We start from the raw sequence: 25,633 nt of genomic DNA on the forward strand, positions 1-25,633 counted from the left end.
TGAGACTATAAATTTATTCTCACATTTCCATATTCCCATATCCACTGGATTACCGAAGTATATTACTACTTCTTTTTAATATGTCTGCATCCTTTCTTCCTCTAACTCAGTCTGGCAATAGTCTCCTCATTGATTTCTTGGCATTAAATTGTGTTGAAACTTTTTACATGAAAATAATCTTTCTAAATAACCACTCTCCATGTCTTTCATGTTGTTGAATAAATTTCTCTAGTTCAAATGAACAAGTTAATGAAATGATGAGTATATATGTAAATATGTTATATAGTCATTGCAATGGATCTTAATGGGTTCAATATATTCTGGTAACAAAACAAAGCACTAATTTGGATAGACATAAAAAATAAGATTTTGCTTTCTGTCAATCACATGGTTCTCTAAATGGTATGACATATCACCTATTATTAATCTAAATGAATATGCAGCACTTTTGGCTTTGATACAGTGGAAAATAACAAATTAATTCTATTAACCAACATTGTCTTGATTGTGTATTAATGTAAATAATTTATCCTTTAAAAACATACAATACTACATTATGTTTGCATTTATAGCTATTTTTGCAGTAAAATGTACAAAACTCTTATTGTTTCTATCTACTAAAGGAATTATTTTTGTTTTAATGCATTAGAATGCCAAAGCAATAAAAAAGTCCTTATCATTAATAATGCAAATAGTATGCCTTTAAATGAATCTAAATGATAAAAAGAATTACAGAATGCTTGAAAATAGAACTGTTCTTAGATGATAAAAAACTTTTTGTTTCAACCATAACAGAATTCCTGTTTTAGTGTAGTATGTAAAGCAGGCATACACAAAAGCTAAGAAAGAAGTAACTAAAAATGAAAAGTTCAATCACCTAACACAACATTTCAAAACACACTGTGTTCTAGATCTATATAATTATGTTTATTTCACCTTCTCCCTATCATGACTCTATGCATCTGCTAAAAACTTTTCATAGACTATTTCTGAAAGTATCTTTCAGGATTTCCCTGGGGATCCAGTAGTTAAGACTCTGCACTTTCACTGACAAGGGCCCAGGTTCAATTCTTAGTAGGTAGCAGAACTAAGATTTTGCAAGGCATGAGGCACAGCCAAAAAAAAAAAAAAAACAAAGAAACAAACAAAAAAAAACAAAAGAAGAAGAAAGCATGTTTTCAATTCTGAAAGTTATGCATTAAGTTCCTTTAAACTACTATAAAAGCAGAGAGAATGCAATCTATTAAGCTTTGTTTGAATGTCTCAGCTACACAAATATGCCGACAACATTCACTAACCCAACTGCTAACTTTGAGTATAATACAAAAAATATTATAACATTAGTCAATAAATTTAAAAAGTCATATTTCTCAAAAAATATATATGATAAACTTCAGGAAAACCAACACTAAGTCTAAAACTTTTTTTGATTTCCACACAATAACATTTATTACTGGTTAAAGTAAATAACTATGTACTGAGTCAGGACAATATTTTTGTTATATTTATTTTCTTACTTAACCTAAAAACAAGTTTATGGAATCAATATCCCTACAGTTATCAAAATTAATGACCATCATTTTTAGGATATTTCTCTAAAGTTGTAGAACAAGCAGAGTTAAGATTCAAACTCTAAACGTATGCTTCTACTAAACTTTAGAGTCACATGATTAAAAAGTTTATTTGTTTCAGAATGGCAGGCTTCCTGATGGCTCAGACAGTAAAGAATCCTCCTGTAATGAGGGAAACCCGGGTTCAGTTCCTGTGTTGGGACTATCCCCTGGAGAAGGGAATACCCATTCCAGTATTCTTGCTTGGAGAATCCCATGGATAGAGGAGCCTGGTGGGCTATAGTCCATGGGGTCAAAAAGAGCCTAAGACTAAGCAACTTTCACTTTTCTTTCTTGTTTAATGATCACAATCTCAAGCTCCAAAGCTTCCTGATGCTAAGTTAAGAAATCTTAAGGACTGAGGTCCATGAATCTAGTAACTGATTTTCTTATCCAGAAGTCTCTGTTTGGGAGACTTAATTTGCTGCATCATGCTAAGAATTTAAATTTTTTCACTCTAGGGAATAAAGGAAAAGCCCCACAACCTAAAATATGTTTTTAATTTAACTGATATGGGTATATAACAATAGTTTTAACCTTATTTTAATAAGAATAAAAAATTTGGAATTTATCATTTTAAAAATATGTTGTTTTCCAGTCACTCAGTCATGTCTGACTCTTAGGGACCCCATGGACTGCAGCAAACCAGGCTTCCCTGTCCTTCACTATCTCCCAGTTTGCTCAAACTCTTGTTCATTTAGTCGATGATGCCATCCAACCATCTCATCCTCTGTTGACCCCTTCTCTTCCTGCACTCAATCCTTTCCAGCATCAGGATCTTCTCTCTTGAGTTGGCTCTTTGTATCAGGTAGCCAAAGTACTGGAGCTTCAGCTTTAGCATTAGTCCTTTTAAGGATCGTTCAGGGTTGATTTCCTTTAGGATTGACTGGTTTGATCTCATTACTGTCCAATTGCTTAAATTATGTGCTCAATGAATATTTGTTGTACTTTGATTGAACAAATTCTTCATTTCTAGTATTTTATATGCTTATTTCCATACATGCTCAGTAAAGACCAAATATTATTTGTTGCCATAACAGTTGTTAGAGAATTTTTAAAGTCTTTTTATTTATAACAGATACAAATGCTCTATCTTAGGACATTTGGATCTGTAGTTTACAAAATATATGACATTAGCTAGTCGGAGAATTAAAATTTTTATGTGTAACACTGGGGGAAATTTTAAATAATAACAAAATCAGAGTGACTGTCTTTTGCTGTTGTTTAGTCACTCAGTCATGACCAACTGTTTGTGACCCCATTGACTGCAGCACACCAGGCTTCCCTGTTCTTCATTATCTCTCAGAGTTTCCTCAAACTTATGTCCATTGAGTCAGTGATCCTATCCAACCATCTCATCCTCTGTTGCCCCCTTCTCCTCTTGCCTTCAATCTTTCCCAGCATCAGGGTCTTTTCAAATGAGTCAGCTCTTTGCTGACTCAATAATGACGACTATAGTAGCCAGCAGTTATTGAGGTTGTACCATGTGCCAGGACCTATTCTAAGCAAATGTACGTATTTATTCATTTAATACTTATAAAAACCTTGTGAAGTGGGTGTCATTTCAGTTAAGATCAAAGAAGGATTTAAAACAGACTATTTAGATTTTTAAGTTACTGATTGCACAAACTTGTGTAAGTTACCAAAACGTTCACACCTCAGTTTCCTCCTCTGTATCTCCACTAAGTTGTTATGAAGCAGAAATAAATTAGCATGTGAAAAATGCCTTGAATGAGGAGTGGTATTTGGAAGCACTATGAAAATACTTACTCATCATCATAATCATCATTATCATCCCCATGTGTGGATGAGGAGATGAAATCACAGAATACCGACAGGTAAGCTGCCGGCACCAGTTTACACAATTAGAAAATAGAGTACAACGAATTTCATGTTTAAATTTTGGAGGAAAAAGTGCATAGACAGAAACAAGAAGTCATAGACTGTTTCTAAAACGAACCATCTTTGATTGAGAAGGGCATGGGATGGAGATAGGGATTAGAGAATAAAAGACAAAGCAAACAAAGAGATACAGCACTTTTCGGTACCTGACGGCAACAGTACTTTGAGGACCTAGACCAGAAGCTTGAGGAATAAAAAAGGAGTGATCTTGAAGAGAATGCCTGGGATAGCTTTCCTCCTCCTAATCTACATACAGCATTTAATTGTTGGATCACACCTCACACTTGTGCAAAAACTGTGCAATCTTGTCTCAAAATGACCACTCAAAATTTCTCCACTTCTCCTGACCCTTGAGCAACACTGACTTAGGCCATGTACTTTAATCCAGGCTGCAACAAGTCAGTGACATTTCCTATATAATTGCGAGTCAAATCAAGTTTAACAATAAATCCTAAACAGAATGACCCGTAACCTTTCAGTTTGTTTATATATGCTTATGAAAGAGAGTTGATTTTGGTTCACACATTGCCTCCATAATCGCAGGCAAAAATATCTGGAATATCTTTGTCAGAAGATGTTAATAATCATGCAAACTTTGTTTTTGTAGTAACATGAATATTTATATGTTTCTAAATGTTAACATCTGATTATCTGATGCTGATTGAGTTATGATAGATTAAGTGGTTTTATAAAGGAAGCAGATTTATTTGCAGTGTCATTATATTAGAATTTAATACAGTATAGATATCAAAATTATTATATTAGATATAACAAAATATATACTATAAATTTGAAATATAAAGTATAATAAATATATATTATACAAATATATTTTATGTAAATGTATTTTTATACATTTATACATAAACATGATAAAATATAAGTATTGGATGTAATACAAATTTAAAAATTTAAAATTTTAGCAATGAGCAATGGCCTCCTTGACATTTACTGAAAGTTATTTTACTGACAATTCTTCTAATGAAAGGAAGGGGCTTCCTTTGTGGCTCACACAGTAAATAATCTGCCTGCAATGAGGGAGACCCAGGTTCGATCCCTGGGTTGGGAAGATCCACAGGAGAAGGAAACAACAACCCTCTCCAGTATTCTTACCTGGAAAATTCCATGGACAGAGGAGCCTGGCGGGCTGCAGTCCATGGGGTCACAGAGAGTCCGGTATGACTGAACGATTGCACTTTCACTTCCACTTCCATTCTAATAAAAGTGATTCCAAGTACAGCATATAAATTGTAATATTCTGTCACATTGGGAAGATTTCAGAGTATACTGACAAGGAAGCATTTGAAAAGTCTACAAAGCTCCTATCGTGGCTAGCAAGTTGTAAAGTGTGCATTCTTCAACTTTTTGTATTAGTGAAGATATTTTTATTCTAATATCATCTTTAGTTGTTTCTGGATATGTATTACAGTTTGTTTCTCTTTACAATCCCGTATTCCTGAAGAGAAATATAGATACTTACTAAATCTAGAAGAGATCCTTATTTTTCTTTTGACAAATCTTATCAGTTGCAGCTAACTGAATGTCATCATATGAGCTATAATCGAGTATTGTGAGCTAACAGTGTATACAAAAATAAGGCGACAGTGACACTACAAAATAAAAATAAATTATTTCTTCCTTCTAAGTAAGTTAAACAAGATTTCAAGAACATGGACATTTAATCTCAGGTATTTCCTCAGAGCTTTAGTTCAAATTAAATTTAGCATCTTCTACTGCCAGCAGCATACAGCGTTGCAGGTCACGATGTCCCTTGTGCCTTTGGTACAGGATGACTTATAGAGTTTCATTTGTGTTTCTGCAGCTTTAAATGGCAATGTGAGCTGTGAAAACATTTGCTACTGAAGGAGTGTAGAGCAATTAGCCTTCACACTTCAAAGGCAAAGAGAAATGGAACATACTGCATCTAATACTTGATAGTATAGAAGGTGTTTTTGCCAGACAACCATTTCTAAATCTCCATTTTACTCTCTTTACTGACCAAAAAAAGAGTAAGTTTGAAAGCAAGGTCATGCAAATTAAGTATCAGAATCTTCTCACTTAAAGTCTCATTAATTGGTAAATTTTATGTGAATTAAAAAGGCATCTATATGAGATTCTCTACCTAGCTAAGCTTTTTTCCCCTTTATTCTGTCTTTATTGATGCATAAGCAACAAATACAAATTGCATACATTTAAGGCATACAACTTACATTTTGATATGTGTATGCATTACTGGGCTTACTAGGTGGTGCAGTAAAGGATCCACCTGCCAATGTAGGAGAATCAGGTTCTATCCCTGGAGAAGGAAATGACAACTTTGCCTGGAAAATCCCTTGGACAGAGGAGCCTGGCAGGCTATACAGTCCATAGAGTTGCAAAGAGTCAGATATGACTGAGCACACACGGAATACACTGCTTTGCTAAATGACCACCATGATCAATATAATTAACATACCCATGACCTCACATAGTTACCATTTTCTTCCTTTCTTCCTTTTGTTAATCACTTTTTTGAGGTATAGTTAATTTATTATGCTGTGCTAGTTTAAGGTAGGAGAAGGCAATGGCACCCCACTCCAGTACTCTTGCCTGGAAAATCCCATGGACGGAGGAGCCTGGTGGGCTGCAGTCCATGGGGTCGCTAAGAGTCGGACACGACTGAGCGACTTCACTTTCACTTTTCACTTTCATGCATTGGAGAAGGAAATGGCAACCCACTCCAGTGTTCTTGCCTGGAGAATCCCAGGGACGGGGGAGCCTGGTGGGCTGCCATCTATGGGGTCGCAGAGAGTCGGACACAACTGAAGCGACTTAGCAGCAGCCGCAGGTTAAGGTATGCAAGAAAGTGATTCAGTTATATGTTTACACACACACATATATATGTGTATGTGTGTGTGTGTGAGTGTGTGTATGTGTATTCTTATCTTAAGCTTTAATTCCACAGTATTACAGTATTTTTTTCTAGTTGGTAGTTAAGCCATTAGCAGTACTTTATGTTAATTTTTTGATGCCTGAATAAATATTTTTTACTATTGGGTTTCCATCTATAAGATCATTTATGCATGCCGTCTAACTCCATCCCTGTGTATAAAGATGAAGACCATCCTACACTTGTTATGTAATATATAAGTTTAATATGTTTTCATAAGGGCCTATGGCATACCTAATTTATAGAATAAACCATGTTTCCAGCCCTATCTCAGATCTTTCCCAAAGTACTCCTACTATTGGGTTGCCACAAAAGTTTGTTTAGATTTTTAAAAATCTGAACAAACTTTTGGGCCCACCTGATATATTCTGTAAAGACAGTCTCTTAGGTAGCTAACAAATGCTGCTAGTCTCTAATTTAGAAAAATCAGGCATCTCATGATCTTCAAGTTGATTGAATTATGGATGCAGTAGTTCCTGATGGCTCAGTTGGTAAAGAATCTGCCTGTAACGCAAGAGACACAGATTTGATCCCTGGGTCAAAAAGATCCCCCCCCAGAAGGGAATGGCAACCTACTCCATTATTATTGCCTGAAGAATCCCATGGACAGAGGAACCTGAAGGGCCACAGTCCATAGGGTTGCAAAGATTCAGACACGACTGAATCAATTTAGCACACATGCACACACAGAAATCTGCTATGAGAAACTCATCTTTGTTTATACTACTAGATTTATCACAGTCTCTATGTAATAAGTTTTACTGATTTCTCAAATGCATATATATTTGAAAATATCAGATATACATATTTCCATTCATATATAATTCATTCATATTAGTTCACTATTATTAGATTAATGTTCTTAATTAAAAGATTTTCTAATTTAGCTTTTTACTACTCTGTGCTTCAGATTTTTGGCCAACATATAAAATTAAGTTAAAAGATGATGGGAAAAGGTAGCAGACATTTGATGATATGGTCAACTCTTTTCTAAATTGTGTGAGGTTAAATTAAGATGTCTTATTATCATAATCTATATGACATATATCATTTACTAAAACTTTGACACTTTTAATTCTTCCCTTACATTTTGTTTATAAAAACAGGCCTACCCTTTATGAAGGACCCCTATAAGTTTTTTTGCCTTTGAGATTGAAATAATTAATTTGATGATTCCATGAATCAGTTTTGGGCACCTGAATGCCCCAAATGAAATTACCCAGGAAATAATGAATTACGATGTTCTGGAAAAGCCAGGAGATCCCCAAAATAGCAACTCCCCATTCTCAGTCAAACTGGATCATTATAAAACTTGAGCATCTATCCTTTGGGAAAGACTCAATACTTTGCGAGGTTCTTCAGGGCTGTGTGCAGTGAGAAGATACACTGGCAGTTTGGTCAGTTTACAGTCTCCAGTGTCTATCTCTAGAAAGTTACTGTTATATGTGTTTATTTAACAAATTCTTCTCCCATGCTTATTTACTCTACACTAAGGGTGTTTTCCAAGCCAAAGTGTTTGAAGCCATTCTGTTAATCTGATTTCTAATTATTGATATTTCCCTTTCTATTGACTGATATTTACCTATTTATTCTCACATTTTTCTAAATTCCAGTTTTAGAAAAACAGGAATTTTAGCCGACAACAAGCACAATTAATGAAAGAATTGAGGCACATGTGGATGATAAATGCTTTCGAAGATCACTTTCACACTCTTAAAGTGAACCTGAATTGAAGGAAGCTGTACACTTCTGGTAGAGAGAAGATGGTTTATAAAGATGTGTATTCCAGAAAGAATATCACCTGAGTCTTATCATCTATTTGCTTGTGAGTGCTCAGTTGTGTTCAACTCTTTGCGACCCCATGGAATGCAGCCCAGTAGGCTCCTCTGTCTATGGAATTTTTCAGGCAAGAATATTGGAGAGGGTTGGCATTTCCTCCTCCAGGGGATCTTCTCAACCCAGGGATCAAACCCACATCTTCCACATTGGCAAGCAGTTTCTTTACCACTGAGCCACTTATTTCCTATTTGGAGAAGTAGCAAAAAATTGTGTATAACCTGAGTACAATATTTAAGAGAGACAATGGGAGATGACACCAATCAGGTAAACAAAGGCCACATTTGAAGGAAAAAAAAAAAATCTGTTTCCCAGTGTGAGGACACGTATTTCCTTCTGAATAAGAGATTCTAATATAGATTACTATAGCTAAATCACTCTAGAAATAGGGCTGAAGGGAAATTAAGAGCATTGGTGAACTATTTTGTTTGTAATATACCTTACAGCCTTACATATGATATTTAAACAGATGGAACAGCAACTTTTTAATAGAGGCCAGGTATTCACAAATCTTTAAAGGTTCCAGTCAGCAACAATACTTGCCCACTATTATTGAGAATATAGAGTTCAAACTTAGGTCTTTAGGCCTGTAGCTAACCTGTTTTCATCCCAATCTTGCCATTTTAATAAAGATAATAGCCACATCTGCAAAGTATTCAAGATGTGGCAGACACTGTCTCAAGAAACTAACATTTATTACAAAATTTAATCTGGCAATATGATATAGAAATATTAAGTCTCCTGACCAAGGTCATACCTGTATTAAACAGTGAATCCTAAATACTAACTCAAGAATTATGGTTCTGCAATTCAAACTTTTAACTGCTGTTTCTGATTTCTTCTCCTATGATCATACCTATATCCTCTTTTATATTACTGGTAGAAAGTTATCTCATTTAAAGAAAATATCTTCTCAAGTCTCTTCCTATAGTGGTGTTTTTGTAAATATACAATGCAATTCAGTTTAATGTGAGTGTTTCTGTTCACTGCTGCTGCTACTGCTGCTGCTGCTGCTGTTAAGTCGCTTCAGTCGTGTCCGACTCTGTGCGACCCCATAGACGGCAGCCCACCAGGCTCCCCCATCCCTGGGGTTCTCCAGGCAAGAACACTGGAGTGGGTTGCCATTTCCTTCTCCAATGCATGAAAGTGAAAAGTGAAAGTGAAGTCGCTCAGTCGTCTCCAACTCTTAGCGACCCCATGGACTGCAGCCCACCAAGCTCCTCCGTCTATGGGATTTTCCAGGCAAGAGTACTGGAGTGGGGTGCCATCGCTTTCTCTGTCTGTTCAGTAGATTCATAGAATCCAGGCTAAATATAGGATGCTGAAACATACTATTTCTATAGTGATAAAGAAACAACTAAGTTCCTAAACAAGAAATATATTAGCAGTTTAAGAATTTTTGCCAACCTTAGTATCTCTTTCAGTTTCTGCAAATACTCACAGGAAGTGACCCTAGATTCACTCTCTAGACTATTTGATTATCGCTACTGAAGTCCCACCCTTATGGCAGAAAGTGAAGAGGAACTAAAAAGCCTCTTGATGAAAGTGAAAGAGGAGAGTGAAAAAGTTGGCTTAACGCTCAACATTCAGAAAACTAACATCATGGCATCTGGTCCCATCACTTCATGGGAAATAGATGGGGAAACAGTGGAAACAGTGTCAGACTTTATTTTTTGGGGGCTCCAAAATCACTGCAGATGGTGACTGCAGCCATGAAATTAAAAGACGCTTACTCCTTGGAAGGAAAGTTATGACCAACCTAGATAGCATATTCAAAAGCAGAGACATTATTTTGCCAACAAAGGTCCATCTAGTCAAGGCTATGGTTTTTCCAGTGGTCATGTATGGATATGAGATTGGACTGTGAAGAAAGCTGAGTGCAGAAGAATTGATGGTTTTGAACTGTGGTGTTGGAGAAGACTCTTGAGAGTCCTTTGGACTGCAAGGAGATCCAACCAGTCCATTCTAAAGGAGATCAATCCTGGGTGTTCTTTGGAAGGACTGATGCTAAAGCTGAAACTCCAATACTTTGGCCACCTCATGTGAAGAGTTGACTCACTGAAAAAGACTCTGATGCTGGGAGGAATTGGGGGCAGGAGGAGAAGGAGACGACAGAGGATGAGATGGCTGGATGGCATCACCAACTAGATGGACATGAGTTTGAGTGAACTCTGGGAGTTAGTGATGGACAGGGAGGCCTGGCGTGCTGCAGTTCATGGGGTCGCAAAGAGTTGGACATGACTGAATGACTGAACTGAACTGAACTGAAGTCCTATGAATCACAGTCCCTCAAAAATGACATTTCCATAAAGACCAATATATAATGAATATTTCTCAGTTCCTCAAGTAAATCTTATATTTCAGTATAAACAGTATGTTTGTCTTTCAAAATATTATATCTATATCATTTGAAGATGAATATAACTAGCTGATATGTGAGACAAACACCTGAGGAGTTTTTTAAACAATAGAGTGATTTTATTCTTGATGAAAATATTAACATACAGAGATATCCATATTTATTTCCAATTATTTTTCTAAAAATAAGAGATTCCATGTTTTTGTTTATTGGCAAATTAACCATCTCTTATTACTAAACCTGTGAAAACATCACAATTTAAAGAGTAAAGGAAGACATCTGAGGAAGTTAGAAGTTGAAAACATTCCAGGAGTTTGCTTTACTGAAGGAAGGAAAGCAGAGCATTTCTAGGAGGCTGGACTACAAAGGTCCATCTGGTCAATGCTATGGTTTTTCCAGTAGTCAAGTATGGATGTGAGAGTTGGACTATAAAGAGCTGAGCGCCAAAGAATTGATGCTTTTGAACTGTGGTGTTGGAAAAGATTCTTGTGAGTCCCTTGGACTGCAAGGAGATCCAACCAGTCTATCCTAAAGGAAATCAGTCCTGAATATTCATTGGAAGGCCTGATGCTGAAGCTGAAACTTCAATACTTTGGCCACCTGATGTGAAGAACTGACTCATTTGAAAAAACCCTAATGATGGGAAAGATTGAAGGTCGGAGGAGAAGGGGATAATGGAGAATGAGATGGCTGGATGGCATCACTGACTCAATGGACATGAGTTTGAGTAGACTCTGGGAGTTGGCAATGGACAGGGAGGCCTGGAGTGCTGCAGTCCATGGGGTCGCAAACAGTCGTACATGACTGTGTGACTAAACTGAACCGAACTGACCTACCCCATTAACCACTAATGAGAAGTTAAGTAGGGCAATCACAAACTGCATTAAATTTGTTTATTTGGAAAAGAAGTCGTTTATTAGAACCATTGAAGCTTTTCAGTGTCTGTGGAGAAATGTTGATGCTGGAGAACAATTTTAATTAATTATAGCACATAATCACATTATGTTATAAAATTGTGAGGTTAAGAATTAGGATAATGGAATGAGCTTGACCATTTAGGCCTGAAAAAGGTGTATGTTTAATTCGTATAACCACTCAATGTATATTTTTGGGAAACTCTTAATCTTCTCAAATCTCAGTTTGCTTATCTATAAAAAGGTAAAGTACTAACAATGCAGGGTTAAATTATTAAACAAAGTATCCATTGCAAAATAATGCCTGAACAGTAAGAACTCAGTTTTTCTCAACTCTTTGGGAACAGAATATCCAAATCGCATATCTTTCTATCCGATTTTAGAAATGGGCAGAAGAAAAAAAGTACACAGGATTCCTTATTTCTTATCTAGTGCTTTTCTCAACATGGCTCATCATCTTTGTGGAACTTTTGTTAAGTACCTTAATCTGTTTTCCTTAATTTTCCAAAATGTTGGAAAAATAATAGTATTGATCTCAAACTGTTGTTGAAAAGACTAGTTAATGTAGTTTGAGTTTGAAATAGACAACACCACATAATTAGATGTTGCTACTACTGATGATAAAATAACAATTAAAATAATATAATGTTGGCATGAAGATTAAGTATATTTTTCACTGAAAAATGGGTATTTGTTTTCATTTTCTGTCAAACAAGCTTCCTCAGTTTAGTGAATAATCTTAAATAAATGCAAAAAGGCAGAATGAGAAATTCAGAGAATTTCACAGCTTTTTCATTATAATAAAAATTAATATTTGTATTACTATAAAGTCTTGCTTTAATTTTCCCATTGACCTTTAGTTGGAGCTTTCAGTAAACATATATATTTTTGTAGTCTCAATTTAATCAATTGTGACCTTAACAGTTAGTTAACTAAAGAAAGAAATTAAATTATTTCAGAAATTGGATTTATAATACTCACATGCATATCATCAGAAAGGAAGGAGGTTAGAAGACAGAGAGGGATTCGATTTTAATATGAGCAGAAACAACAATTTATATTTGACCTATCATTCTGACATCAAGATTATACTGAATGACTATTCACCATATTACAGATAAGCAGCACTTTGGGCTTAGAATTTCCAGAGTTTAATTTCAATAATGTAGACTAATTGAAAGAAATGCTTGAATTAAATTTCAACTCAACATTTTACTGCTTTTTATTTCATTTTTAAGATGCACATACATATGCAGTTAATGATCATTCTTACCTCTATCCTGTACTAGTTACCATTGCTAAAGAAATGTCAAAGTTGTTCTAAGCCACCCACCAGTACTCATAAACAAGATGTATGTGGGTTCCCTGTAGTCATATAATAGAAAAGGGTCTCAGTTTTCAATGAAGAAGTTCACTGCCCATAAGTGTTTGTTTCCCTTTTAAGATTTTCACTTCTATAGCTTGAGCAGAATCCAAGTGAACTACAAGAACAATATTTCAGATCATTACGGCTTCCTTTCAAATTGAAATGGTATTCTCCTTTCCTTCTGATCAGATCACTACTAGTTTATGTATCCACTTAAATGCTGAACACCACGTATGGGAAATATACTGCATACTCTTTCCATGTCTTCACCCTTGCAAGAGACCTATAATTTGCACAAGAAGTCAGACTATAAATCTTAATACCATCTAATCTCATTGAGTAGCTGAATGGATCAAATGAAAATTGATTGCAACTATTTTCCAAGGGAATTCAATCTCAATATTGAGGACCATTTCTGGTAAGACAGACAATTGCAATATTTTTAGTCTCTCAAGTTCATGGAACATAAAGAAGTTTTTGATGTATGATTTTATCCTTTATTTTTTTCCTACTAAAATAATGTGCTTTCACTTATAAAACATATACCAATTATTGAAAATGTGTAGCTTTGGCTTTAAATGTAATCATTCATTAATATTCAAAGATATTTGATACTGAATGTTGGTGTATTTTTTCTCAATATTCTTAAAAAAATAAGTGATTTCTTTCAAATCCTTATATCAGAATTTTCTACATCTTAAATGAAATGGTTTCAACTTACTTTTAGCTTTATCATGTTAACAGTATGGCATCTAAAAATATAATTATCTCTTACAAAATAAATATGAAATGAATATCATGATTAAAGAATATACAATAAATGTAAAGATTTTGAAAATATTCTTAATGGATCTGCAACACATAAAAAACATCAAAATTCTAAAGTCAGTAAGAGGCTGGAACACAAAATACCTTCCTTGACAATACTGTCAAACATAAATTAGGAATATTTTTAAATCAGACCTTCTAATCTTTTTAAGATGGTATAAATTTGATTCTCTATTTATATCAATAGTATCTTTACTTACTTGCTTACTTAGGAGATAAACTCCCAAAACACCATGAATTCTATGTTGTTTGGACTAATTTTTATCTCTTTTATTTTTACTAAAATACTATCCATAAAAAATAAAACTAACATCTACAAAATGCTCAAGATGTGGCAAAAATTGTTCCAATATATTAAAAAAAAATCTTTTAAAAGAAAACAGACTATTTTTCACAATTTAGGATAGGCCTAAAAGACAAATGATATCAAATGTTAGTGAGGATGAGTAGAATTCTCATTTACTGGCACTGGCACTTCTGACTGGAGAACAGTTTTTATGCTACATCAATTGGTTCTGGATATACTACTATTCTGGAGAAGGCGATGGCACCCCACTCCAGTACTCTTGCCTGGAAAATCCCATGGACGGAGGAGCCTGGAAGGCTGTAGTCCATGGGGTTGCTGAGGGTCGGACACAACTGACCGACTTCACTTTCACTTTTCACTTTCATGCATTGGAGAAGGAAATGGCAACCCACTCCAGTGTTCTTGCCTGGAGAATCCCAGGGATGGGGGAGCCTGGTGGGCTGCCATCTATGGGGTCGCACAGAGTCGGACACGACTGAAGTGACTTAGCAGCAGCAGCAGCAGCATACTACTATTCAGTAGTCCAGTAATTCCACTCCTAAACTTATTCCTACCAAAAAGGCAAACATATTTCTTTAAAGAAATGCACATATATGTGTATACCAATGTTATTTGCAGTAACCACAAACTAAAAATTAATCCATTTATCAACAATAGAAGGGATAAATAAATTCTGGCATGTTCATCCAATGGAATACTAGTCAACAATGACAAGGAATAAAATGACCACTACAGGCAAAATTGTGGATGAATCTCACAAATATGACAAGTAAAATAAACTAGGTGTAAAATGCTATGCTATTGCTAAGTCACTTCAGTCCTGTCTGACTCTGTATGAGCCCATAGATGGCAGCCACCAGGCTCCCCCGCCCCTGGGATTCTCCAGGCAAGAACACTGGAGTGGGTTGCCATTTCCTTCTCCAATGTATGAAAGTGAAAAGTGAAAGCGAAGTGTCTCAGTCGTGTCTGACTCTTAGCGACCCCATGGACCCCATGCAGCCTACCAGGCTCCTCCATCCATGGGATTTTCCAGGCAAAAGTACTGGAGTGGGGTGCCATATCACTTTTATAATGTTTAAATGCAAAACAAAATAAATATATGACATTAGAAGACAAAATTCTAGTAATCTCTCGGGGAAAAAGTGACTAGAAATACACACCTAGGCCAATTCTGAGATGCTATTGATTCTCTTAACTTTCTTTTCCTCTTTTTTCCCCCAGTTTTTAAAGTAAAAGCAAAATAAAATTAAATATACCATATAGTTTATGCATTATACTGAGGCTTCCCTGGTGGCTCAGTCTGTAAAGAATCCACGTGCAATGCAAGAGAGCTGGGTTTGATCCCTGGGTTGGGAAGATCCCCTGGAGGAGGGCATAGCAACCCACTTTAGTATTCTGGCTTGGAGAATCCCTATGGACAGAGGAGCCTAGTGGGCTGCAGTCCACGGGGTCGCAAAGAGCTGGACATGTCTGAAGCGACTCACCACAGCTGAGCACAGCACATACATTACACTGGAGTTAAAAAAAATCTGTCTAGTCAATTTTGTGAAGATTTTATCTGGTAAGATTTTCAAGTTTTTTTTGATGTGGACCATTTTTAAAGTCTTTCCTGAATTTGTTACAATATTGCTTCTGTTTTATGATTTGGTTTTTCACCATGAGGCACATGGAATCTTAGCTTGATAACCAGGGATCATATCATCGTTCTCTGCATTGGAAGGTGAAATCTTAACCACTGGACCACCAGGGATATCCCATATTTGGTAAGATTTTAGTAAATAATTTTGGAGAAGGAAATGGCAAGCTACTCCACTATTCTTGCCTAGAGAATCCCATGGACAGAGGAGCCTGGTGGGCTGCTGTCCATAGGGTCACACAGAGTTGGACACGAATGAAGCGACTTAGCACACACGCATGCATTGGAGAAGGAAATGACAACCCACTCCAGTATTCTTGCCTGGAGAATGCCAGGGACAGAGGAGCCTGGTAGGCTACCATCTATGGGCTCACATACAGTCGAACATGACTGAAGCAACTTAGTAGGAGCAGCAGTAGTAAATAATTTTAGTCACAGATATAATTGATACATGTAATATGGTATAATATAAAATAATATTTCTTCCATGGCTCTAATCACATTATTTGTTTTTAACATGTTCAGATTTTTTGAGAAGTCACCTTATACATGCAAGGAGATCAAACTAGTCAATCCTAAAGGAAATCAACTGAATATTCATCAGAAGGACTGATGCTGAAGCTCCAATACTTTGACTACCTGATTCGAAGAACTGACTCATTAGAAAAGACCCTGACACTGGGAAAGATTGAAGGCAGGAGGAGAAGGGTATGACAGAGGATGAGACGGTTGGATGGTATCACTGACCCGATGGATATGAGTTTGAGCAAGCTCTGGGAGCTGGTGATGGACAGGGAGGCTTGTGCTGCAGTCCATAGCGTCCCAAAGAGTCAGACATGACTGAGCAACTGAACTGAACTGACCTTATACATGAAGACTAGACTATCCTCATGATTTATGCTTCCAATTTTTCTACAGTTTTAAATACTTTTGATAAAGAAAAGTATTAGTAGCAGGAAAGCCTTCTAGATCTATGTTCTCATTTCTTAATGCCACTACAGAAATAAAACTGTATGTTTTTCTGTTTTAGTTTCAAGATTGCTTTTTACCCTTTGAATTGTCAGATTTAATTCAGTTCCAATTTAAATGAATATTCTATCTAGGGACAACAATCTTTGCTTTATTTCTCTAATTTATAAATTAAGGGGTAATCTTTAAACTATTGGAAATTTCTCATCTAGGTGGCAGAGATTTGGCTACGAAGTCCTCAGTTGACAGACATCATCCTGAGTGAACAGAGACCAGAGAATCCTCATAAGACCATGTGATGGTTCTTTAGCAAAATTCTTTGATACTTGAGATAGTTTCATCTCTTAAAAGATTTTCTGCCACTGAAACTTTCCTTCTCAAGTTCTCAAGTTCATTGCTCAGTCATATCTGACTCTTTGCAAATCCATGGACTGTAACCTGCCAGGCTTCTCTGTGCATGGGATTCTCCAGGCAAGAATACTGGAGTAGGTAGCCGTTCCCTTCTCCAGGGGATCTTCCTGACCCAGGGATTGAACCCTGGTGTCCTATATTATAGGCGGATTCTTTACCGTCTGAGTCACCAGGAAATTTTCCTTATCTGGGATTAATTACTGAAATACATTCTATGGCACTTTCTGAAACTCAAGCCCATTAATGCATTTCCAAAATTGCTATTTTACTGTTTTACTTTTTTTATATTGAAGTATAATTGTTTAACAATGCTTTGTTAATTTCAGGAGTGCAGCAATGTGATTGAGTTATACATGTATCTCTTCTTTTCCAAATTCCTTTTGGAAAAGATTATTAGCCTTCAGTAGAATTACCTGTGCTATACAGTAGATACTTGTTGGTTATCTATTTATTATTATCATTATCTTTTAAATATAGCAGTGTGTCCATGTCAGTCCTCAAATTTTAATCTATCCTCCTACCCACCCTTCCCCGCAGTAACATAAGTTGATTCTTTAAGTCTATAAGTGTGCTTGCTTTTTTAATACATTTATTTTTAACTTTTAAAAAACATTCTGCATATAAGCAATATCCCATTATTCTTGACTAGAGAAAAAGTAAAAAAAAAACACATAAGATTATATCCAAAATAATCATTTTGTGTTATTTTTTATAACAGCTGAAAATGATCACTTCTAAGGCTTTATATTAAAGGTCAATATAAATATATAATAAAAACTAATACTGAAGTTGTGTAGGAAAGGAAACTAAGGCAATTTGTTGAGAAAACTTTAATGACTCTTCTTAGAACAGGGATACTATCCTGTGCTGTAAGAATGGAAATTGCAATGTCCTGTGCATTGGTGAACTTTTCTCTAGTAGAGAAATGGGCTTTTTGAAAAGACTCCCATGAAGTATTAATAGCAGCATAATGACAGAATACATGCATCTCTGCTGGGAGAACTCAAAATATACTCTGCAAATCAAGGGATAGAAAACTAAATTAAACTAGCACAAAATGAATGAGGTACTTTATTAATAAGAAGTCATAATCCAAAAAGTTTAAAATATGAGTTGATGTTGAGGGTCAGAAATACATATGCATTAACCTAGAACTCCATGTGGGCATTCACTCATTATCTAGTTCTATGAGTTAATGCAAATAATTCACTTAATGTAATTGACCAGTATTAAGCTCAATTCTAGATTGATGGATGATTCTTTGATATTGCACTCATATATTTTAAATGGAATTCAAAGGGAAATATTAGCTCATTAGTATAGTAAAAAAGTGCACTGTTCACCCAACCAGAGTCAAGCACTTCACTAGTTGATACAGACTTTGTTAAGATCTGCTTCTATAAAATCTTGTGGTCCAAGATGCTTCATTTTTATCTGACACATCAAAAATTGACCCCTTTACACTTTATTTCAACTAGGAATCTTTATCTCAGAGTATGTTGAGAGTCCATGTGTTCTTAACATTAATTTTCCCTGTCAGTATTGAATTCTGACAATTCATGTTTGAAACATATCTATTCATATTCACATGTTAAAACTCCAATTCCATTTCCAATATTTTCAATTATAATACTAATATAATTTCTCAGAAATTTAGTAATTGCTTCATTAACATTAATACCAATATATTTACTAAATCTATATGTCTAACATAGATTAGTTGCTCAGTCATGTTTGACTCTTTGTGACTCCATGGACTATATAGTCCTTGAAATTCTCCAGGCCAGAATATTGGAGTGGGTAGCCTTTCCCTTCTCCAGGGGATCTTCCCAACCCAGGTATTGAACCCAGGCCTCTCTTATTGCAGGTGGATTCTTTATCAGCTGAGCCACAAGGGAAGTCCAAGAATACTGGAATGGGAATCCTATCCCTTCTCCAGCAGATCTTCCTGACCCAGGAATCAAACCGGGGTCTCCTGCATTGCAGGCGGATTCTTTACCAACTGAGCTATGAGTGAAGCCTATATGACTAATACATATATTTATTACAATTGTTACTAACTGAATGATAATTTAAAATCATGTATATGCAAGTCCATAGAATCAAGCCTATTTATTCCAGGGAATAACATGATAACCTATCAGTATGGAATTTCAGAGTGCCACTTTTGGTGATTATATAAAGTAATTGCAATCAGGATTTAACTCACACCTTGGGGCACTGTATACACTGAAAGATGAAAGGGACCTTAAACTAGATGAATTCTCTACCAAGTAGAATAAATGATGGTTATATCTCCTCTGATTGACATCCAACCACATTTTACATTGCATATTTGCAGTCCTGCACGAATCATTAGAAATCCAAATATATATTGAGACAAAGCATCTGGCTTCCAATATCCTTTGTACATGAATCAAAGTTTTCCTTTCCCCTGTGCAGCATAACCTTTTTAAATGCTAGCTTTGCAATATTAAACAAGAAAAAACACACACTATTGTTTGACAAAAATCAAACTTGAAATTCAATACGTCTTTTCACATATAAGCTACCCTTTTTTAATCTATACTTATCCAATTTAATCTTACATAAATTAAATGAAGGGAAATTTTTACCTCTGTTGATTCTCACCCTTTTGATTCAGTTATTGCTTATTGGTAATTCATTTAATCTTTACTTATAATAGATACAATCTTCACTGATAAGGCTGTATTATGACAAATACGTGTTAATATTTATCTTTAACGATCTATATGCTAAATGCCTGATTCAAGTTACATGAATTTGTTTGCATGATAAACAATAGCTGTCTGCTGCTTAATGATTGGTCTATAGGTGAAAATATTTACTTTGCAGTAAAACTAATAGTATTTTTATTCACTGGCATGTTTCATGGTCAGGTACTTTAATAGTTTCATACAATTTCAGACAATGAAAGGTTCTTAGGACTATAGCAAAAGTTTAAAAAAACAAGAAGCTAAATTTGCTTTTCATTGTTTTTATTTTTTATTTAAGTGATGTTTGGATATGATTTATTTAGAAAGAGCCAAATAGAACACTGGAATGAAATAGCAGCCAAACAACAGTAATGTTAAATCGCTCAGTTGTGTCCGACTCTTTGCGACCCCATGGACTGTAGCCTACCAGGCTCCTCTGTCCATGGGATTTTCCGGGCAAAGGTACTACAGTGGGTTGCCATTTCCTTCTCCAGAGGATCTTCCTGATCCAGGGACTGAACCCAGGTCTACCTGCATTGCAGGCAGACGCTTTATCCTCTGAGCCACTAGGGAAGCTCCTAAACAACAGTAATAAGGCATGTCTATTCATGGATAAAATGTCTTGTGATTATTTTGCATTTCAGCAAATGGAAGTACAGATCCTAAGTTATAAGAATTTCGCCTGGACCAATGAAGACTATGTCTGTGTCAAGTAAAAATAACAACAAAAAAAGAATGATCTAGAAAGCTGAGAGAAAAAAAAATGTGTTGACTCCAAAACCTGGAAAAATCACAGATATAAAATAAGGGTACCTGGATATTGAAGATAAAATTTATCACAAGGATAGAGATTTTCTGGCCTTGCTCTCCAAAATGTTTGCTGTTTTCTAATGCAGCTAATGGATTTGATGACCTGGGCTCTTCTCTGCTTGTGTCTATTAAACCCTCTAAGTTTCAAGTCTTGCTTCTCTTCTGGCATTTTCAGCAAACATCTAATATCTCAATGGTTTTAAATATGGCTGAAATAATCGCTGTGACAAAGAGGATGGAAAATACTTCTGGATTATGTTGGGTGTATATTACTCAAATAAGGATGCTTGCTTATTTAGCTTATTTAACAAAACCCTGCTTATTTAACTTATGTGCAGAGTACATCATGTGAAATGCCAGCCTGGATGAAGCACAAGCTGGAATCAAGATTACTGGGAGATGTATCAGTAACCTCAGATATACAAATGACACTATACTTATGATAGAAAGCAAAGAGGAACTAAAGAGCCTTTTAATGAAGGTGAAAGTGAAAAAGTTGGCTTAAAATTCGACATTCAAAATATTATTATGGCATCTGGTCCCATCACTTCATGGCAAAAAAATGGGGAAAAATTACTTTATTTTCTTGGGCTCCAAAATCACTGTGGATGGTGGCTGCAGTGATTAAATTAAAAGACGCTTGCTCCTTGAAAGAAAGACTATCACAAACCTAAACAGCATATTAAAAAGCAGAGACATTACTTTGCTGACAAAGGTCTGTCTAGTCAAAGCTATGTTTTTTTTTCAGTAGTCATGTACAGATGTAAGAGTTGGACCAAAATGAAGGCTGAAAGCCAAAGAATTGACGCTTTCAAACTGTGGTCTAGAGAATACTCTTGAGAGTCCCTTGGGCAGCAAGGAGATGAAACCAGTCAATCCTAAAGGAAATCAACCCTGAATATTCATTGGACTGATTGATGCTGAAGCTGAAGCTCCAGTATTTTGGTCACCTGATGCAAAGCACTGACTCATTGGAAAAGATCATGAAGCTAGGAAAGATTGAGGACAGGAGGAAAAGGAGGGACAGAGGATGAGATGGTTGGATGGCATCACCGACTCAGTGGACATGAGCTTGAGCAAACTCAGGGAAGGCTGGAATACTATGGTCTATGAGATCACAGAGTTGGATATGACTGAGTGACTGAACAACAACAAAGGCTGCCTTACAGTGCAATAGGACTAAGAGTAATTCAACAAGTATAACAGGTGTGAATCAGAACTGTCTCTGGTCAAATGGGCACCTTACTCTAAGCCATTATTCTCTTACAGGCTATCTGTTTTCAAGAGGAAACCCACGTAAAGCAGATAGACTCAAAAGGCAGGAGAGGAAGGGATTTCCAGAAGAAAATCAGGAATTGGTGCCAAAAGAGGGATTAAGAAGGAACAGGAGTCAACTGAAGAATGTGCAACTTGCTAAGGTAGATCTGGTGTAGGCATTAGTCAGAGATCAGTGGTTAAGAGGTAGGTTTAAAATACAGAGTTTTAGAAACAAAACACTTAGCGTGTACAATGGTGGAGATTGCAAGCAGATACAACACTGATTTGGCAAACAGAAAACTAGAAAATGCAGACACAGACTCATCACCAGTGCCCTCCCTCTCTCTGATTTCTAATCTTCCTGAGATAACCTTTGTTTTTAACATCCAAAATGATATTTGCAATGTACATTGAGAAGAGTGCCAGTTCTGGAAAAAACAAATCTTCACTAGCTTACTTTGTGATTCCAGTGATTTGTGTGTGTGTTCTTGAGAATTTTCTGAATGTTTTCATAGGTGCTGCGTTTCAATGACCACACAACTGCCAAATTCTTATTAGGCTTTTAATAAATTTATTCTCACCAACCTTCAGAGTCTCATAAACACAGATATCTCAAATCATAATCTCTGTGAAGATTTGAAGTTTTATTTGATAACCACTGGATTTAGCAATCTACCCTACCACTTAGATACTGATTAGATGTTCTCTACCTTGGCTTCTACCTTTGGGCAATTTAAAATATGAAATTAGGCTAAGCAAACTCTGAAAATTTGCATCAATGTAAAAGAGTTTCTGAAACATAAATCAATGTTTTACTTAGATGGGAAGTGCATGGTAAAACATTTAGAAGGAATTTTGAACTCAAGTACCTCGTATTATTACTATGCTCCACTGGATCTGCTATGTACTCTCTCCTTCCATTCACATCTCAACTACTAACAGGGGACGAAAAGTCAGCTTAGTTACAAATGCAAGCTGCCAGATGGCAGGAATTAGTTCATTGGCAGCCATTTTCTTTCAAGACTTCTTAGCCAACCTCTCAGGGTTGGAATTGCACTTTGAGAGCTATATAGTGGATTCTCTCTGGGACGGTGCAGTAAGCCCACCTGTCCACAGTATCAGTCCCTTCGCTTGGTGATGGAGGGTGATACTTACTAAGGCCCACACAGAATGGCAAGGAGGATCCTTATTATTTCAACAACTATGTAACTTCAGCAAGAGTTCTTAAGGGGCAGGTGTGAAGATGAGCTATGTGTCCCCTCACACTCTCTGAATTAAACATTGGGCTACTGCTGGAATCCGAGGGTATAACTCACAATACCTCTAAGCGTCTGAGAACATGAAAATCCCTGGTGACAGTGGCTGAGTATGCAACAGTGAAGATGACCACTATCCCTACCTGAACATTGTGGATGAGACCAGAGTGGGATTTCTTTAACCTGGAGGAGCCCAACCAATGGCTTCCTCTGCAAAGGGGAGGCCTGAAACACAGACACACCAGCGTTCTCCCCAGAATAACGAAATAACGCTGCTGAAGAAGGGACAGTCCCCGACATAAGCCTCTAGCAAGTGCAGGCCTGGACAGGAAGCACACAGGAAAGTCCCAGCCAGGAAATGGCTCGAGTGGCCCATCACTTCTATTGCACCAAAGTCCCCACTTGAGCTAGCAACTAGCCCCTGGGGTGTAGCCAGTTAGCACTGTTTGTTCTGAATATCCCCACACTTAGAAAATTTGGGTAGAGAGAAAAGCGATAGCTAGCCACTGGCAGACAGAGTAGCGAACAAGTCTCAAGTCACTCTTGTGGTGGTTTGGAACCAACTAATAAACCCACAAAGCTATCCAAGAGTTGACTATTTTGCTCACAGTGCTAACTGTTTTATAAGATTTAGAGATTATTTAGATGGTAAACTACAACCCACACACTTGGATCAAGAAAAGGTATAACTTTGTTACTTTCAGCTCCAAATGTGATAATGTGGCCAGGCAGGACCATGGCAGAGTGACATGGCTGGAACTGCAGCACTGGAACCCCAAGAGAACGGGGTCAACTAGGTTTAGGCTCCAGCAAGCATACTGCATCCTAAATTGCTTCAATTGTATCTGACTCTGTGACATTATGGACGGTAGCTTGCCAGGCTCCTCTGCTCATGGGGTTCTCCTGGTAAGAATACTGGAGTGGGTTGCTATTTCCTCCCCAGGGGATCTTCCCGACAGCAGGGATCAAATCTGCATCTCTTATGTCTCTTGCATTTATCACTAGCACAACCTAGAGATTGGCTAATTTTAATGATTTCAAGCTCCAGGGCAGAGGGAGCTTCTCCAGCATCTGGTACCTCCTCTGGAGAGACCCAGAGCCTGAAAGAAGTGGTTGAGGTGTATATGTAATCCACTCTTCAAGAAATAGAATTTACCAGTATTTAGCCAGTGCCTCAAAACTGGGTCAAGAGAGCATTTTGAAAAAAACCTCTATAGCAAGACAGCTTAGTTGTAATTCCTGAAGAGAAGTTAGAGAGCTGTTATTGATCAGTATCCCAGATTGCTGCTGCTGCTGCTAAGTCGCTTCAGTTGTGTCCAACTCTGCATGATCCCATAGAAGGCAGCCCACCAGGCTCCCCCGTCCCTGGGATTCTCCAGGCAAGAACAATGGAGGGGGTTGCCATTTCCTTCTCCAATGCATGAAAGTGAAAAGTGAAAGTGAAGTCGTTCAGTCGTGTCTGACTCTTCACGACCCCATGGACTGCAGCCTACCAGGCTCCTCCATCCATGAGATTTTCTAGGCAAGAGTACTGGAGTGGGGTGCTATCGCCTTCTCTAATATCCCAGATTAAGCATAAACTAAAAATATAATAATAGTGGACATCAATTATGGGATTGTGGGCTACCAATGAAATTGTCCCCAAAGCATGCTCTAATTTAAGAAAAAGAAGAACCCAGAAGGTAATTTATTTGTAAAATTGAAATTTGAACAAGAAGGCTTTGTAAATCTATTTGAATTTATCAGCTGTCCTCTTTATTATAGTTAAATGTTCTATTTTTACTAAGACTTCTTTGATTCCTCTACTAAAAAGACATCTTTCCTTCTCTTTTATCCCATTCTACTGCATCTCTCTCCATTAGCAATCAAAGTTTTTGTTGTTTTGTTTCATTGGTATCCTTAAAGTTCAGAGTAGTTCCTGGCATGTTTATTGAATAAAAAAAAAATGAATGAAACTCACCACATGTCTTTCTTTTTTTAACTGACTATGGTATTTTGCTTTTAAAATACTTCAGTATAAATAGTATGGTATATGTGTATATGCAAATTATCTTTAATTTACCCACTAGCAGAGATTAGTTAACATTTGAAATACTCTAATCAGGAATCAACATTCCAATGAAAGTTACTTTACATTTTCAACAGTCAGTGAAATCTGCTAAGAATGAATGTATGAATATGAATTTAACTATGAATATATTTTTAAAATGTATATATATATGTCCATGTGTACACGTGTATATACACACACACATATCCTACTCTCGTTGTATCAAACTGTATAACAAATAGGTCAGACTAATAATTTCAGTATAGATTTGAGATTTATTGTTCTGTTGGCCCCCTGTTTTCAGGGAAAAATCTATTTCCTGTTTACTAGCCAAGAAGTATGACTGGTCCTGCCAACAAAATATTTTCTCATTTGCCTTGGAATTAAACTTTTCTGCAGCTTGCTTGAAGAAGGCAATGGCAACCCACTCCAGTACTCTTGCCTGGAAAATTCCATGGGCAGAAAAGCCTGGTAGG

The 25,633-nt window shown here is 36.5% G+C and overlaps 1 long non-coding RNA gene across 2 annotated transcripts in view; it reads right to left on the reverse strand.

Moving 5' to 3' along the window:
* LOC147361800 (uncharacterized) overlaps positions 1-25,633 on the reverse strand; it is a 269,358-nt gene that overhangs the window by 160,197 nt on the left and 83,528 nt on the right. The window contains exon 3 of one of the 2 annotated variants that reach the window (XR_015137639.1): positions 4,626-4,727. The exons of the other annotated variant lie outside the window; for it this stretch is intronic. This is a non-coding gene — a long non-coding RNA (uncharacterized LOC147361800). The remainder of the gene's footprint in view (positions 1-4,625; positions 4,728-25,633) is intronic. 2 annotated transcript variants of the gene reach the window in all.

This window comes from Bos grunniens, chromosome 12 (genome assembly GCF_055505025.1).
Source record: "Bos grunniens cultivar Pamir isolate PY7600 chromosome 12, Bosgru_T2T1.0, whole genome shotgun sequence".
NCBI classification, from domain to species: domain Eukaryota; kingdom Metazoa; phylum Chordata; class Mammalia; order Artiodactyla; family Bovidae; genus Bos; species Bos grunniens.